At 30.8% G+C, this 19,463-nt stretch overlaps 1 protein-coding gene across 1 annotated transcript in view; it reads left to right on the top strand.

Moving 5' to 3' along the window:
• The window catches only part of LOC124358214, a 219,725-nt gene that overhangs the window by 163,525 nt on the left and 36,737 nt on the right, over nucleotides 1–19,463 (top strand). The window lies entirely within an intron of this gene.

Here is a 19,463-nt window from a genome sequence, read left to right on the forward strand (position 1 = left end):
ATAAAAGAGATAATACCAACATCAATTATTTCCCTTGAGACATTTATTCCTCTTAATCCCCTTTCAAAACGCTTAAAACCCCACCTTTCCAACCCTTTCTTAATGTGATGAAAAGACATTTCTTTATTTTTAAAATTTATTGAAACATACACATTAGAGTATATTTTGAAAAAAAATAGTAAGCAAATAAAACATTCACTTTTTATTTGAAATCTTTTATTAAAATAACGCGGAAAATAATAAATAGGATTACCGTTTTGCCTTGTCAAATAAAAATATACACATTCCATTTAGGTTTTTAAGTTCCTTGAAATACAAGTATTAGCTATAATACTATAATAGCTATAAGAATAGATTTCAAAATATCTTACAGCCATGGCTTATTAACTTTGCCTAAGCAGCTAACGCGAATATAAAATATATTCATATTTACAAATTATGTTTATAATACATTTTAATACGTCGAAACCCAATATTCTGATCTTGTACTCCTCACAGTCATGAAAAATCTTCGAACATGATTTATTCATGTTTTTAGACTCTTTATTTCTGTATTAACTAACCTCGTCGTGCATGATCATAACGAAACATATGATAAATTTCAGACATTTCGTATTTCATATAGCTTCCTCCACACATATCTGTTTACCCACCAACGAATTATTTATCAACTAACAACGAGGGTAAATTGAATCTTGATAGCGGAAAATTTATTTACTGGGAAGTTTTCAAATTGTTGGTCGCATGCGGAGGGGCTTCGTCGTGAAGCCGCAAGTGGTAAAGTGTGGAGATACTCGGGAGTTAACGTTTTGGCTGTATATTACTATCTCAGAAATTATTTAAACTCTATTTAGTAACATATAAGTAATTAATTTGTACTTTTCTATCTCTGCTGAAAAAACTTTAGACATGTTTTACAAATTATAATGATTACTTTTATGATACAAGATCAATTGCTTGGTTTTAAATTTGTAATAACAGCAATATACTTTAAAATAATTAATTTATAATAAGTTTAAATTTAATTTTAAAATCAGGAGGCGCCTCATGATGAAACCTTTGATTTCGAAGACCACGTCCAAGAATGAAACTATATTGGAAGAGTATTAATAAAAAATCAAGCATTATCCTGATAACGGCATTACGAATTTAGATATTAATATTTTTATAATATTCATAAAAGTCTGGAGAATTGTATTATTGAAAACTTTGAAGACTTACCTATAACATTTTGGAATCGAGAATTAATTATTGTAATATTGATTAAAATTAAAATTACACTAAACAACTGTTGATACTATTAGCTAAAATTCACATCTCTCTCCTACCGGGTGAGCGTGCTACTACACAGAGCCCTTACACTTTTTGTATACGTCCGTTTCTGTCCATATGGTTGTAAATTACTAAACTAACATATTTATAATCGGAAAACCAAATACCTGTCAATCGGCTTGTTTACATTTATGAAATTCATATGAACGTCAATAGCATGATTTATTTTAAATAAACATCGAGTTACAAAATTATATATATATATATATATATATATATATATATATATATAAATATAATTTTGTATATGATAAATATATATATAATATATAAATATATATAAATTTAGCATACTACTAGTTTTTCTACTTAGAAATTTTTTGTTTATTTATTATTGTCAATAACAAACTAAAAACTTAAATAAATATTTAATTTATTAGAAAATCTCAAAGTAGCCCATACGCTTTATGCATTTGTTCAAGCAATATTATAAGTACTGGCAAAAATACTTTAGTATACAAATCAAAAATTTAATTCATCTTGAACTGTATAATAGAAGTATACATTGTAGTAAAGTAACAAGGTTTGCTAGAGGCGATAAATTTAATTTCCGGTTTAGGAAATTAGTTTGAAATATAAAATTACAATAAGCCGATCTCATTTTTAGGTAATAAAGTAAGTAAAGCTTTTACATGTAATATTCAGGATATTAAAAATTAATTTAATTTTTTATTATAAGGAGGTAAAATTATTTTTGGGCGGGCGAATTTAATATATCGAAAAGGTTTATCTATAATGGTAATTTAGGTAATTTTCTAAGCTTTCTCCTTGAATCTAGCAACTAATACAGTAGTAATAAGAATGTTTTTCTTCCAAAGGCTTTGTAACAAATCTTGCTACATGCATTTAATTTCATGTCTTGTGCGTAGGTATATGACTACTTATGGCTCAACAAAATTATATTTCCAGTGCCATAATGGAATTTTCCTTGTTGCCTCAACCAGGAAAATCAACACATATGTATGTCTGAGGATATAAATGCGGCGATGTATGCTAATTTCGGTCTAAATAGTGAAGATAAATTTCCAACTTTCAGCTGTTCCTTACTTTGTTACAGAAAGACTTTCAAATGAATCCACTCACTATAATTTCTACCCTGAAACTCGACATTGATCCAGTGATATTTACATGGTTTGCTATTGTCAGAGAACAATTCGTTTATAATTTTGAACCACACCAAGAAATAACTTAATATCATCTCATTGGTTTAGGAAAACAATCGTGCAACAAACAAACCAAAGTAATAATACTACTAAACGATCTGCAGGTTTTTTAATCTGTTTATCATAAGTTTTATTGACGTAACATTGAACAGTAAATACAAGCGAAATATTTTAAAACTAAGTTGTACGTGCAATTTCTTAATAGGGTTTCATGAATCTAGAAATTTTGAAGGTATGAAGGTGGTAAGTACAAACAAAGGTTAACAATATTAACAGAATGATGTGAATATTGTGAGGTCATGATGAAATATCATAATAAATTAAGTTCCATGTATTTCTATAATGTAAATGGTATTAGTATAATGTAAATGGTATTACATATTGTTGTTTATATTGGAATTGAATACTTTTGAAACTAGGAATTTCAACTACTTAAGAGCTTCTCTAACTAATGTAAGACCCTTTACCAACTACATCCAGAATTGTTAACAAGTTACAATTACTTGCAATAGTGTAATGAAGCTAAAATAGCGTAGTCTTAGATGTCGTAAGTAATGTAAAGTTTCCAATGATGCCACTCTTATTCATAAATATAAAAATAGAAACCTTCTAATTCGTGTGAAATGATAGAATATAATCAAAAACATAAAATTAATCGTAAGTTTAACCATTAAATATGCCTAAGGGTATATTTGATGATTGATATCTACTAGTATCTCGTTCTGTTTTTGAGACTACAATATGGTATCATGATATAAACAACGACACAAACATGGAAATATACGCGAACATGCACACGGCATTAAAATACTTTAATAAACTATAACTATACTAAACTATCACATACTATAAATCGTAAAAATTTTGAAACTGTAATCAACACTAAATAACGATCGTAAAGAAAACTTTACACATACCCTTTTATTTTAACCCCTGGTAACATTACCCTCCCGGGAAACGTCTTTTGGGTAAAATAACAACCTAATCAACGGAATTTACTCATAATTATTACCTACTTTTGTTTAAGCATTTCTCAGGTAGTCAATGCACATCTTTGAATCTTCTTTGGTAATAATTGTGTTAGAGTGTACGCTACGTAGGGAAGCCCATCTCCTGGTATACGAGAAAATTTAAATTTTACAATATTCTAACTTACTCCGTGTAACTACTTGGACATGAATTAAAACTAGCTATTTCTTCATGTTATTTACCCTAAAAGACACATGGGAGTCCTTGGCAGTCTTTTGTCCCAACCTATATACCCGGAAAACCAGAGGTCGAAGCAAATTGCTAAAGACTTACAAATTTCCTACAAAAAGGACCTTTTATTTATATACTTTTATCTCCACAGTTTGAGCCACAAAATTCCTTTAAGACAAGTTTTTTGTTTATAAGAATTATTTTGTGATTTCATGGACTAAACTTTCGTTAATGGTGACAGTCGGGTCATTAGACATCCTTTACTAAAGTGGCACAATCGGGACTTTCTAATGTGTCAGTTATCAAAAATAGGAAAAGGGATAGGTTTCAAGAGGGAATACTGAGCTGGTCTATGTAATTTTTCACTTATCGAAAGTAATTACAAACTTTAAAAAATCTTAAAATCTGAAAGTATATAATCTGTATATCGGTTACGAAGCAAGTTCCAGACTTTTTTATCTACGAAAACTATATTTCCATTTGCAACTATAACCAAATGCATATGGCTGATTCTATAGTGTAGTAAGGTAAGTAAGTAAAACAGGAAAACTATTGAGAACCAAAATTTTAGAATATATAGTTCTGTTTGTTAAATCCTGTCAAAACACTATAATGACATTCTATGCGAATTTTAATATAGTAAAAGTGGGTATTTATAATTTATTTGAACCATCGCAAAATAATGTTCACTGTTAAAAACATAAGGATTGTATGAAAACGCATTAGATGTATATTTAAGGGATTATTTTCAACGCAAAATGTCAATTACTTTTATTGAACAAAAAAACCGGTGTTACAACGTAAAATGAAGTATGTGATCAAAAGGCACAAAAACAATTCGTTTGCCCTCGTTAACTGGGATAATATTGCTAAGGTGGATTGCCTTTTACCAACTGTAATTAAACGTTATCTCTTGAAATGTATTTACCTTTCCATCTCAATGAACTCATTCTTGTTCAAACAAGGACTTTAAACCTGAAGTGGTAAACGTATGCAAATCACTTTTGAAGAACTAAGTAAAAATACTTAATTACGTATTGCCAATACTGATATAGGTATAATCGAAAGCGAAAGAGATACATATTTTCAGTATGATAACATACTTTTTAAGAAAATTTCGACAGGAAAGGTTTGAACAGTATTTTATGTAAAAAATTGTCCGAATTAAGGATATTGCAAAACTATATATTTCAAACATTTTATTATTTATGGCTTATATTTTCTATAAAACAGAACGTGTATCGCACGGGATATAAAAAATGTTTGAAGCTGATTTGAGGAATTCTAACATACTTCATGTATGCATCTTGTTTAATATAATTGCTACGGAAATTTAAGTACGTCGCCTAGGTTCTTTTATTAGTTCTCCTCAAGGTTTCATGACGTAAATTACGGATTTGATAAAGTATCATTTTCAAATTTGTTTCTAGATCAGTACAGGAAAGGCCTTCAAGGTAGTGGAGGCTTAAAGCCTTGTAAGGGATTTTTTCCACACATAGCTTGTGTTTTAAATCGATATAGAATTGTTTTCTCCTATGAAAATATGGTGTAAGAATTTATACTCTCTTTGCATGATGTTTCCTTAAAGTACATTTTGCTTGCTACTGTAGTGGCAGAATAATAAGGATGGGTATGGTTGGGGTTGATGTAACCTCCTGTTGAGATGTTCCTTATGCAAGTATTCGTTAACTAGAGAAATGCATGTCCAGGAAAATCATCAGTTAGATCTGGATTATACTTGTATCTTTTGAAGGTACGTGATTATCTCTAATCCTCATTCTGGAAAGTAACATATGTACTAATAATATTCAAGTTTACATTCAACCAGTACTTCATAACTTAATCGTGTCCATGCGGATTAACCATAGTCCACGAGTTCTGATGGAAGCAAATGTAACATTTTTAAACAACACAAAAAGCGACGTAAAATAGGGAGAGAGCTAGTTAATATTAAACCAGAACATCATAATTTAACCATATCTATGAAGATTCAACATAGTCCACTAGTTATGACGGAAGTGAGTGTAAATTGCTAAACAGTACACAAAGCTACATAAATTGGAGAGAGCTAGTTAATATAGAACCAGTACCTCATAACTTATCCATCTATATTTAGGTCCATTCATGTGTAAAACGTAAACGGAGCATCAAAGACATCTTGGCGCCTCAGGTCTGCACGCTGAGATTGAATGTTAATTACCTTTCTTTTCAGAATAGCATATAAACGTTTCTCAGCCCTTTAAGCGTTTTTCTGGTAGTTAAAATACCTTGAACATTAGCGTAGTTGTTAAAGAATGAGTCTTTATTACTAATGCAAATTAATTATATTACAGTAACCCTTAGCTCAGTTAATATTTATAAATAATTCAAAACTAGTAATAAATAGAATGTAAATGTTAAAACTGATTAATTTCTACTGCATTTAAATAAGTGCATTATAAAACATACGTTTTCGCAAAACATGATTTGCAAATAAAATGAAATCAATTCTTCCAACTGTTTTGCCTGCAGAGTAATAATATATAATTGTCTAATTATTCTCAAGTATGAAAGTGATAATATCAATGAGCTAATTGTACATTAAAGCAAACAATTTAGGAGGCATTTCTGGGATGTTAGAATTTTTACTCTTTGACTATTATATATACTTATACTTGTGCTTAACAATAAAGAAGTTACCAAATGAGAGTTATAGATATAGGATGTAAAAGTAAAGAATTAGTTATGTTAAAAACAAGGAACATGACTTTATGATTTTCTAGATAAAAAATAAGCAATCCTTTAACCATTCTTCACTTTTTTCAAAAACAATCATTAAACTAATTTATCATAAACTTTTTCAGGTGTTAATATTGTATACTAGGATATATGTGCAAAAAGAGACAAAATGAATTTATATGACGTTTAATTATAAAACAATAATTTAGTTTACAAGTTCTTTTTTAAGTACAATATTAGTTATTATTTCGTAAAACAAAAGAGTCTTCATACACAATGACCCGAAAAATAGTTAAAAGTAAAAAATAGGGCAGCAATATTTATTAATCGAAGAAAGCAGCAAAGTGTATTATCTGCCATTAATTTTTCGAATATTTTGTGATATTGTTCGAAAAATATGCAACTGCAAAAAAGTCTGGAACACGAAAAAAACCACTATATATAAAACTTTTCAAGAAGCTTCATGTAGAAAGAGAAAAATAGAGTTCGATGATTATGTCTTACCATCCATGGGATTTGACAGAGAGAGGCAGACTTCAGAACATATTTTAGTTAGTGTTATGGGTGACCATGTTGAAACGAGAAATACATTTGTAAGCAAACGAATTAAAATAATATAAGTATTTAACATGGTAAAATTTTACTAGAATTATAAGTTCTTTTCATAGGTTATTAAATTCTCTATTACAACATTACTACAAATCCTAACTCAAAAAACAACAATGTGAAAGTATTCTGTGGCTATACCTGTATATCTCGAAAGATATTTCATACGTAAATCATTTGCATATACAATATGAAAAGATTTAGCTCTATAATGGTCTAGCAACTATGGGAATTTCGGAACTTTTAAAAGAGTATTTAAACTTATGTAGTATCAAATTATAGTTTATAATTGAAATTAGTCTTAAGTAAAAGTGATTTGAGGCATACTTTAATTACCTGTATATACGAATTATGTGAAAGTAATATTAAGAGAACATTATGTGTCCAAAAACATTAGGGGTTTTAATATAAAACCTCTATTTAGATTTGTGTGTATTCAGGCTTTATTGGTGATTTACAAGGTGCCGAATGAAAAGCGTACCCATACTTATTAGATAGGTTCTTAAGTGGAAATAAATTTCGAGATATTCCTATAACCATAGTCTAGTCCGTAAGGATAATTTTTCAAAACTTAATGTGTCATGATTCAATTAAAGTAAAAAATTAAACTTTCTCAAGACTATTAGATATAGTTACAGACTATATTTCACTTAAACTAGGAAATAGAAAACTTTTCCTTTTTTGAAACTGGACATTAACATGAGACAAATATCTAATACTATTTTTGGTTTGGTTCCTTTTTAGGCATTGAAATAGTTACACTGAATTATACCAATGTACTATTACATTTGATATTAAATATATGATAGTATAATGACAATAATATCATATAAAATATAACCAAGAAAGATAAAATTTATTGTTTGCTCCTACACGACCTTCATCTACGAATACATAGCTAAACAAATCATGATATGGATCCATGTATTTTATATAACTAATTAATTTTTTTTTAATATTGCTTTTAACCTAATCACATTCTGATGTCGTGATTACATAATTTTATTGCAATTACATTATATTTACTATTAATTTGGTGTACTAATCGATTGCATAAGTTATTTTTAATGCACCTATTTACAAATTGTGTTGAAATCAATGCTTATATACTCGTACTTACACAATAGATATTATGTAACTACGTATGCAGATAGTAATGAAATATGATTTATTACTGAGTGTCACCGGCACTGTCTTTGTGGAAGAGGATTGAATATTAGTGTCTCTAACCATTACAAATTGATAGTAAACTTAATGTAAGTAGTAGAGTTATTATAGAACATTCGAGCCAACAAGAGATACTACAGATAATATGATATATTTAATCAGCTTATACAGTGAGACAAAGTTACTGTAGTGCACCAAGAAACAATAGATAGAATATTGTGGGAGGTTGTTGTCACTGATCATATCTCCGTAATAGCAACATTGCATAGAGGATCTCTTGTATGGCTCATGTATATATGGGATTGGAATGTTCTCGCTTAACGATGATAATGATATGGCATACAACACACCATGTAGAACTGAATAAGATTGAAGATTATTTATTATTATAAGTATAATCTGTAACATAACCCGTGAATATAATAACATATTATTGAACTTTTATATAAATATTTTTTAATGTATAACAATAAATATCATTGTTTAAAATAATTGATCAAATCTTTAAAAGTATTATGTATAATACTACATTATTGTTAGTAAAATAGTTATATTCCATTAATATTACCCTATAATAATAATTGTTTAAAATTGGAAAAATAAATAGCTACATCTACGTAAATTGTAGTATCTAGTGACTTGGTATTCTAGTAATATATTATGTAGACTTCGAATGATCTTGGATTAATACTTTTCGTAACCGATACATATAAAAGCAGACCTGGGATTATAAGTAGATTATTTATTACTACACCTAAAGCCATATAATGAAAACTACATTTCCATGTATATGTAAGATATAAAAATTAGTCCCAAACTATTATGTGAAGCGCTAATCTCCATAACGGCTGGACCAATTTTAGCCATTTCTTGTGTTTTATTATTCTTTAAGACCCGCAAAAAGTTTTTATAGGGAGAATGTTTCATTTGAACGTTTTCCAGAATATTTAAGGGTTTGGAAACAATAGTAATCACATTTACGAAACACAATTCAAATTTAACTGACAGTTTTTAGTATTTTTAGCCGAAGTTTAACTAAAGGGCAGTGGATTTCATATACTTGTTAGAAAAAAACTGTTGATAAGTATTACAGATTGCAAGGATGAAGATGAAATTTAATTTGACAACAGATTGCACATGTGACGAATTGTCAATTTGCAATCTATAGTCAAAATTTTATATATTTGACTCAACCAGTCAATGCATAATAAATAGTAATTACATTGTTTTATGAAACCCACATTTATCATCAAAGGTGCGATTTTTTGGACAGAAAGTATTCGAAAAAGGTAGGTTCACTCCAGATTGGGTAGGAGAATTTAAAATGTGCAGAAAGTTGGTATTACATACCTACATTTATGTAGTTGTATATAGTCGGTGAAAAATACGCAAACTTACATGTAGAGCCGTAAATAAATTAAATTGGAATACAATTCAATTATCCAGAATAAAAACTTTTACACTGCACAACTTTTAATAAACATCAATAAACATAAAATCACAAAAAGTACTTGCTTCGCCGGGACTACAACCCGAATTTCTCACTTGCCTGGTTCGAGTCCCAGCTAATCGTTCTTTTAGTGTTACTTTTTATTGTTCTATATTTATAGAACTTAAATTAGGCTATTGCTATTTATACTAAGTTAATGATCATAGCTACAAAAAAGGTAACTCAGTTATAGCACTCATTACAGGAATTCAAACGTGACTAGGCATTCGTAATATGTACGTTGGTTAAAAGGCCGTAGCCGTAGGGATTCTCAGTCTACATATATTTTTTTTTCATCTGGACAAGGAATCCCAACTTATGGCACTGGAAATATCTTACAATGGAAGTAAATTACAAGGGCTGAAAGTATATATCTTCTTTCTTGGGGCATTAGTGCAACTAAACATATCTGTGACGTCAGAAATGTAATTGTTTCAAACGAGAAGTTTTAGCTCTTAAACGCGCTATCCGTACAAATGTTATATAACTTTTTTAACACCTTAAATATAAACTCTAAACTCATAAGTATCTTATATAAACCTAATTTTCTTTGAAAAAAATCATAGGGCTATATCATATTAAATCGCAAATGCATTCACTTAGAAGACTATGCCCTAATGTTTTTAAACGTGCGAAGATGCGTGTTGAGAATCCCTTTATTTATATTATACACATCTGCTGGGAACTCTGTAAAATATATTTAACACTTTGCTTTAGTAAACTCTCAAGTAGTGTTAACGATGATAAAACGTAGGCTATATACCAGTCCATAAAAGCCAAAGGAGACTTTCCGAAAAAATTTTTCTTTTTATATTTCCAACTAAGCGTGTCTAAACAATAAGGTGATACGTGCGATTATTGTTTTTTTTCTTTTTAGAACAATAAAAAATTATTGTTAGACATTTATTCTTGAGGTAAATGTTTTAATTATAGGATATACAGTTAAATTCCAACTTTATCCTAATAAATGTGGAGTGGTATCGTCTCTCTTTAGTAAATAGCTGTTACTTTCCTGAATAAAATACTTTCCTCAAACGAACTCCATTAATAAACATCTGCAGTTCCTAACCTCATTAAGGTATTTATTTTTCTATCCCTATAACATGTCAATATCATCTTAGTCTACCACTGATTCCGTTTAAGTGTATTGACTATTGTAATAGGTTAAGTACACCAATTCCTTGTTGTCGTTTTACAATACACATGTTTATTTGCATAGTTATTATTATTAACATGGGTCTTCTAAGTGTTGGTAACTAATTCCTGCTTCTACGGGTAGTTAATCTTAACGAAAATATTTCCTTTGCACGTTGAGAAGTGAATCCACTTGTATTTAAATTTTCATTGTTTTAAACAGCTGGAATCTGAAAAGACTGCTGTTCTAGGATTACCTTTCTTTTTAAGTACCCATATGACGTGTTAAATTTCACAACAATTCTTTTTTCCTTGCAGCTCATAAGGAGTGTTTGTGTAAAATTGTATGTGTCCAAGATCTAAGTGAGTTGAAAAACGAAAATATAGTTCTATCGTCGTAATTATTTCGATCAATATGTGTGGCTGATCATTACAGAAATTTTATTGTTTTATTTGTTGGTCATGAGGCATGTTTATGTTAATCTTTTTTCGTATATCTTTATACGATATCATTAAGTATGAAAATAAAGAATATAGTTATTATAGATTTAAACCCTTTTCGACCCCTATAGGTGGAAGGTCTCTTAAGAGACAGGAATACATTAAATCTAGTTTTAAACTAAACAGTATGAAGCCAATTAATATGATGACACTGATTTTATTATAGTGAATATAATGAAATTGATGGTTACAAATAATGTTAAAGAACATTATGAAGGCAGCTTCAGGTTTGGAACAAATTCATTATTTTCTAAAGACTATTTTATGGAACTATATAAAAAAACCAAGCACTGTGCTGAAATGGAGTTCGTTGAATTGTAAAGTGTTCTTTACAGACTCATCATTGGTTGGCTTATTTCCAAAACACATCGAGAAACAAGTATTTTGCCAGGCGTTTACTTGGAGCTTAAATCAATATATATTGTGTTTTCTGTTGTGATATTGTATTTGAGAATTTATCACTAAATATATATTCCCTCCATTAAAAGCAAACAGTTAAATAATATTTATTGTTTAATGTATGTAGCTACACCAGTGAAGAAAGTCCTCCTTTGAATTGTTATTTATAAATAAGTCAGTGATTAAAAAAAATATATTTTTCAAATATAAAACCATTTCTTATTTCTGGTTTCGTAGATTTTTCCTTGTATCTTATGTCATGCCATGTTTTGGTTATTAAATGCCCACACAGTTCAAAGCAATAGCTGAGATTTATCTAAAAAACCAACAATATTTATTTCATTTATGTCAAAAACTAAATTTTAATAAATTGAAACTTTAAAAAGAATTGTCGACATGACGTAGTAACACATAATAGATTGCAGATTTCAAATGCAGCAAATCAGGCTAGATGGCAAAGGTTTGGAATTTGGTTTTTACTTTTACTGTTCTTTACTGATCGTTGGTGTTAGAACAATTTTCTTTATTTCTGTTAGATTTCCAGTTCATTTTAAATTTGTCTTTCTTAATGAGTTTAAAACTGCATCGACCATTTAAAGTCACACAAGACCTTTAGTATCACAACGAGATAGAAGGGATACTCGATGACACAATTCATAGAGCATCGCTTACCTAACTAATGTTAGGCTGGATTTTAAATTTGACATAAAGGTTACAGATGAGGGTTTTTCTAGAGGTCCTTTATCTTGATTCACCCACAGCAACGAGAAAGAATATATTTCAGAAATGGAGGTTTTATCATTCGTTCCAATGGTTTAAGTGGGAGAGGTATGATCTGTATGTTTTAGCGGTCGTATAAATTTTGTTTTTGAGCTAAAAGCTGTATATTTTAAAATTATCAATAGATTCAAGGGATTTTAAACAAGAATTTTAGCAAATAATTTATACTTTACCAAAATGACATTATACCTTCAAAATCAAGTAATGAGAGGCACTAGTTTGATTAGGTGCATGATGATTACCTAGTTCATTTTTAAACATTTTGGATTGACTAATCACGTATTGTCAAGTTTTAAAAATACAGTAGGGCTGATTTTGATTTAATACGTTGATTTTGTACTAGAGTGGTAAGGAAAATACACAAAACAATTCTAGTCCATTATCAAACTCATGACCTAAAGTTATTTTTCTTTAGGTCCACTCACGTGAACTTGTAATGTGAATATCATAGCTATTCAATAATTATCTCTGTGTTTCGGACCTAGTGGTAATAATAAGTATAATATCAAAGAAGGTTGTTCATTCTCAATATTCATATATGTATTGGGGAGTCAGGTGACCAAAATTGACAAAATTATGGATTTTTAGTTTTATTTTTTTTATAGTTATGTGTTTTATTTTGTTTAACATGGTAAAAAAATTATTTCAATCCGAGCAATAATTTTTGACTTATGAATTTTTGAAATAACCCTTGTACTTGTTATTTTCTCGTGTCGTGGTTGTTGAACGTGCCAGAGTATTTCACTTTTGTTATAGTGCATATTACACTCCACTTATACCTTGTTTAATCTTTAAATTTAGATTATGACTAAAATTAAGCCTATATTTCAAGATTTGGCCAACCCTGAATTACTTCGGAAATGTTTGCATGGCGGTACCCAAAATGCGAGTGAATCATTGAACAGTGTTATATGGTCTCGTCTGCCTAAGTCAACATTTGCCTTGAGAAATATATTATTGTTAGGAGTATTTGATGCTATAGGTACCTATAATGAGGAAATATTGTTAGATGCCAAGTACTTGATAGGTTGGGTATTCGTCCGGGGGAAAACTGTGCAAAACGAATGAAACGCATTGATGAGTTACAAGTTCAAAAAGCAGACAAAGCGATTCAAGAAATAGAAAAAAAGTGCCGCCAAAAGAGGTCAATGCTGAAAAAGAGACTAGAAGACCAGTATGAGATGGAAGAAGATCCAGACAACCCCTCATATGGAGCATGAATGCATTAAAATAAGCATTTTGATTGTATACTTTACGTACCTATTTTCATCTGTCGTTTTCCGAAAGTTGTATTTTTTTAGACAAAAAATACCTTTTCTCGGGATCCGCTTGAAATATCTTAATGATTTCTTTTTTATTTTGTACAGCTTAAACAGCTATATGATTTAAGCTAAGGAATTTTTAATATCAATTTTAGTTTTTGAGAAAATAAATAAAATATTCAGAAAAATACTGAAAAAAATATCTATTATTTTTAAAAACTCATTATAAATTTGTTTTTTATGATTTCAAAATTTCCTTAGCTTAAAATATAGCTAAAATCTTCATAAATAAGGCAAAACAAAAATCAGTTTGATATCTCTTATAGTTATTATGAAAAGGTATCTTAAAATTAATAAAATTAACATAGCGGAGATAGGGACACCCGGACCCCCTTAATATGAAAGCTTTTTAATTATCAATTTCAAAATAGGAAATCAGTTAGATTTCATTACAATTAAAAATACTTAATCAACAACTTTGATGTCATTACCCACCACTATAAACTGCAATATGTAAAATGTAAATTTGAATTCAATACTGAAGTAGCATCTCAACGTGCCTTTTAAAATAAATTATAAATATGAAATTTGATAGGTGAGTATTAAAATGTCAATGATACAAGAGAGAACGGTGATACGTAAGAGATTAAAATTGTATATAATACACTGTGTAAAAGATTGGGAAACTGTAATTACCTGTACTTTGTATATTTATATAACTATTTGTTTATTTAATAAAAGCAAGTAATACCATAATACTAGCTTCTTATAGCAAGGTAGTACGCGACGCGTGACACGTAACAGGCTTCAATGAGGCTGCTTGCAAAATATCAAATCTATAGCTCAATTTACTATTGATATGTCGACATATCGACATAAAGAAATCAAACAGAAAGAAATGTTTACATCCATGATACAATAGATAAATTCTAAGACTACTAAGTTGTGTGTTTCTATTCCTTGGTAGGTCATATATCATAATCCTATATGTAAACATGAATTAGCATGTAAATTTGAAATTTTTCTTAAAATATCTTTCTACACGATACTTCACAATTGTTGCCTGTTAAGTTAGTTTTCTCTCATAGAAGTGACCGAATATTAAAACTCCTAAAAAACTAGGAAGGATGTTGCAACACAAGAGAGCACTTAAATCTAATCTTGCCACCAACTTATATATTTGACTTTCCTCTATATCATGTTTTGATTTTATATTTAGTAACAATCTTATATTACTATACTCTGCGTGCTTATAACATTAATTTATTTTATGTTACTGTTAAAGTTAGCACCAATTTTAACCATGACACATATTCGGCAACGCTGAGTATAGTTAATTTCCATGGTGTGGCATCACTTTATCGAGATCAGCGTTGGTTATGATAAAATTAATCTTCATGCAACTTTAAGGTGTTGTAGAATGTTCTTGTTTGAGATAGCTTGCAGACAGATAACAAAATAAACAGAAAGGAATTAAATTTATTGAAATCGGAAATATATTCATCGGAAGTAAATTTTAATTTCCAGAAGTATACTTTTTCCAGACATAGTTATGCATAAATCTTCTTGATTGAAGTCATTTATGCATATGCTGTATGTAAATGATAATATAAATAATATAATAAAATATACTAAAAAATAAGATAATAAAAATAATATTAACATGATACAGCTGGAAGGGTATCGGCAATAAAGTACATCAAAAGAAGTTTGTAATGTGCAAAAAGGCGCGTTTTTACTATAGTAATTCTCTCATCAAAGTTTGTACATCACACTTCTGCCCTAATATACAGGGTGATTCATGAAGTTCTCCCCCCCACTTCTACAGCACATTGTACTAGTAAAAATAATGAAAAAATGTTATATAAAACATAGGTCCGAAAACGCTTCGTTAGCGAGTTACAGCTAGCGAAAGATTTCGCCTGAATTCCTGGGTAAAAGAGTAAAATAAAGCCATACTGAACTTTTGGAAAGGTTAATTAAGTAAGAAATATCGTGGATTCTTATGTATTTTTACCTGATAAAAGCTAATAAAATAGGTTTCAGAACTGTACCTGTAGTAGTTTTTGAGGGATTCAGGGTTAAATGCAAAAAATTGGGGCACGAAACAATGTTTTTTTTAAGTTTGATGTACAATAAACTTTGTTAAATTGGTAATAAATACATAAAATCAACAAACATTAATTGTAGAGAATTTAATTCTGAGAAAAATTGATATAATCAAAGTCTAAAATAAAACAGAAATAATAAGTACCAAAAAATCGATTTTATTCAGTATAATACATTACTAGTTTTAAGCAAAATTAATCAGGTTGGGCCAACCGTACGCACCTTTTTATAATAGATGTTCGAAAATGAGGCCATCATTATCAAAATATTTTGCAGCATGTTTGTGTATTGCTTTTGTTGCGTTTCTTAATTTTTCAGGACTTCCCTGTATCTACACAGCTGAATCCATAATACGGGCAATTAATTCATCACGAGAATTCACTTTTGTCTTGTATACAATGTCTTTCATCCATCCCCAGATGCAATAATCCAATGGAGATAGATCTGGTGATCTTGGTGGCCAAGGGTGAGGCCCTCCACGACCAATCCAGTGTCCAGGAAATTGATGATTTAAGTAAGCAGGAAACGGCACGTGAAAAGTGGGGAGGTCCTCCGTCATGCTGGAAGTACAAATTTTGGCTGAGATGTAAAGGAACATTCTCTAACAGCTGCGGCAACTCTTCTTGAAGGAAATGCAAATAGAACTCAGCATTTAGGCGTCCAGGTAATATGAAAGGTCTAATCAGCCGATTGTGCAAAAGGCCACACCAGACATTGACGCTAAATCGTGTGTTGAAAGTTCTGTTCCACTACCTCATGTGGATTTTCTTCTGCCCATGAGTGTTCATTGTGCAAGTTATTGACACCATCCCGAGTGAATTGTGCCTCATCCGTAAACAAAATACGCTTGTAGAGTTGATTATTAATATTCAAAAAGTTGCACAACTCCAAGCCGAAGCGGACCATCCCCTAGCTGTAGATGTTTGAACCTTTTGTTTATGAAACGGATAAAATTTGTTTCGATTAAGTGACCTCCACACCGTTGACTGCGAAACTCCTATCCGCCTAGAAATACGTCGTGTACTTACACCTGGACTGCGATGAACAGCATTAATAACAATGTCATCATCAAGTTGGACAGCCTTGTTCATAATTGGTTCTAGTACTTGGTAGTGATCCTGTTTCCCGAAGAGTACGAAAAGTTCCTGAAATTGTTTTGGTATCTGGAATCCTCCTATTAGGGTAACGTAGTTCATATTCTTCTACAGAAGCTCTAGCATTACCATTACAGTAACCCAAAATAAAAACCATATCAGCGTATTCCTCTGATGTAAATAAGTAAGGTATTTTTCGCTGAATAAACAATCGAATTATAACTCACAGAAAAATTGCAATTTAATAACACGATTCACAGAACCCGATCTCCTGCTGTAGCTTGCAAAACACCACTAATACACAGTTCTAACGTAACAGTACAGAATACCATTGTTGATCAGCTGTTATTCGTGCGTTACCAACTTTAGAAATTAATAAAACAAAAAAACTGCATTTCGATGATTAGTAAACAATAATGGGGGAAAATGTTTGCTTCATTTATTTTCAAACATTTTATGTAAATTTTTATAAAAAAAAAAAAAATACAACGTAATAAAACATGATATTTTTATTTATAAACAAATTTATTTAACAGTTAATCTTGTTTTCTCAATTTATCTCATCATTAAGGAACAAACATTTTGTTTTTGTTTTATTTTAACTAAATACCATACGGTATTTCTTTACAGCTAGTAATGTATTATACTGAATAAAATCGATTTTTTTGGGGTACTTATTTCTGTTTTATTTTAGACTTTGATTATATCAATTTTCTCAGAATTAAATTCTCTACAATTAATGTTTATTGATTTTATGTATTTATTACCAATTTAACAAAGTTATTGTACATCAAACTTAAAAAAACATTGTTTCGTGCCCCAATTTTTTGCATTTAACCCTGAATCCCTCAAAAACTACTACAGGTACAGTTCTGAAACCTATTTTATTAGCTTTATCAGGTAAAAATACATAAGAATCCACGATATTTCTTACTTAATTAACCTTTCCAAAAGTTCAGTATGGCTTTATTTTACTCTTTACCCAGGAATTCAGGCGAAAATCTTTCGCTAGCTGTAACTCGCTAAACGAAGCGTTTTCGGACCTATGTTTATATAACATTTTTTTCATTATTTTTACTATTACAATGTGCTGTAGAAGTGGGGGAGAACTTCATGAATCACCCTGTATACATCTAAATTACAATCTCAATTACTGTTGCATTCTTGGGTATTTTAGAATTGACAAGAGTATCAATAAAATAAACCTAAATGAGATATCGTTATTCGTAGGGTTTTGTTGAATAATCCTATCAATTCACTGGGTTCAGGAAATTTGCTATTTGTTCTGTAACTCTGTCAATGCATCATTTATAAATTGGTTTAGATACGGCAAACATTTCTAGGATTTTTTATCTTCAAAATGTATGTTGTTAGGAAATTTGCAGAGTTTATTTCCAGTCAAATGGCGTCTTAGCTCTCTTCTCTTTAATTATGTATCACTTCATGAATTTGTTTTTTATAAACACTTTTATTTGAAATTCCAGGTCATACACCGTTACCGATATAGACTTTTAACTAAAAATAAACTCTCTGCCTATTAAAATAAATAAATAATCACCTTACGTCCATCCTACTAGTAGAGGCCCTTCTCTTCGCAGATGATGTCAAGATCTTCACAGTAATCTCTCACCCAGAGGATTTTGCAAGGTTGCAGACTAGCCTTAATAGTGTCCTTGATTGGTGCAATACAAACAACATGAAGTTGAACTCTTCCAAGTGCTCTGTGATGACCTATGGCCGGTTGCGCGATCCACGCTATTTCCAGTACACCTTGGATGGCCGAGCTCTGGATAGGGTGTTCACGGTGAGGGACTTGGGTGTTACCTTCTCTGCTGATTTCTCCTTTAACGCTCACGTGGATGATCTGTGCAGACGGGCACACAGGATGTTGGGGTTCATCTCAAGGTCGACTCGTGGCATGACGAGTCCTGTTGTTTTAAAAACGCTTTATTCTTCCTTTGTGCGGCAACTACTGGAATATGCTAGCCCCGTTTGGTCACCCTACCACTTAAACTCTCATCTGGAAACTCGAGGCTGTCCAGAGGAGGTTCTTAAGGCTGGTGGGAACGAGGCAGGGACATCAATTCAGGGAAGTTCCTCTCGCGGATCTGCAGAACGAGCTACTCCTACCAGATCTCCTAGCCAGACGAAAGGCTGCAGATGTCCTGTTCCTTGCTAAATTGCTGAAAGGTCTGCTTGATTGTCCTTCTCTCCTCGCACAAGTGGATATCCGCATTCCTTTAGCTACTCGGTCGCGTGATCTGTTCGGCAGGCGTCACTCTCGGCGTGTTTATGACTTTCATGGTCCCCTCGCCCGAATGATGAGACTGGGAAATAACTTCTGCCACCTTGTCGATCTTTTTCACGACAGTGCTTCGACCATCCGGGGAAGAGTGCTGGCATCCCTCCGCGGTCCTGTGTAGATACACATTTTCTAATCTTCACATGTTGTATGGTAATTGATTTCATTGTTTTGCTTGTTACCCCTCATATTGATTGTTGTGTTCCT

This window comes from Homalodisca vitripennis, chromosome 3, assembly GCF_021130785.1.
Source record: "Homalodisca vitripennis isolate AUS2020 chromosome 3, UT_GWSS_2.1, whole genome shotgun sequence".
NCBI lineage: Eukaryota > Metazoa > Arthropoda > Insecta > Hemiptera > Cicadellidae > Homalodisca > Homalodisca vitripennis.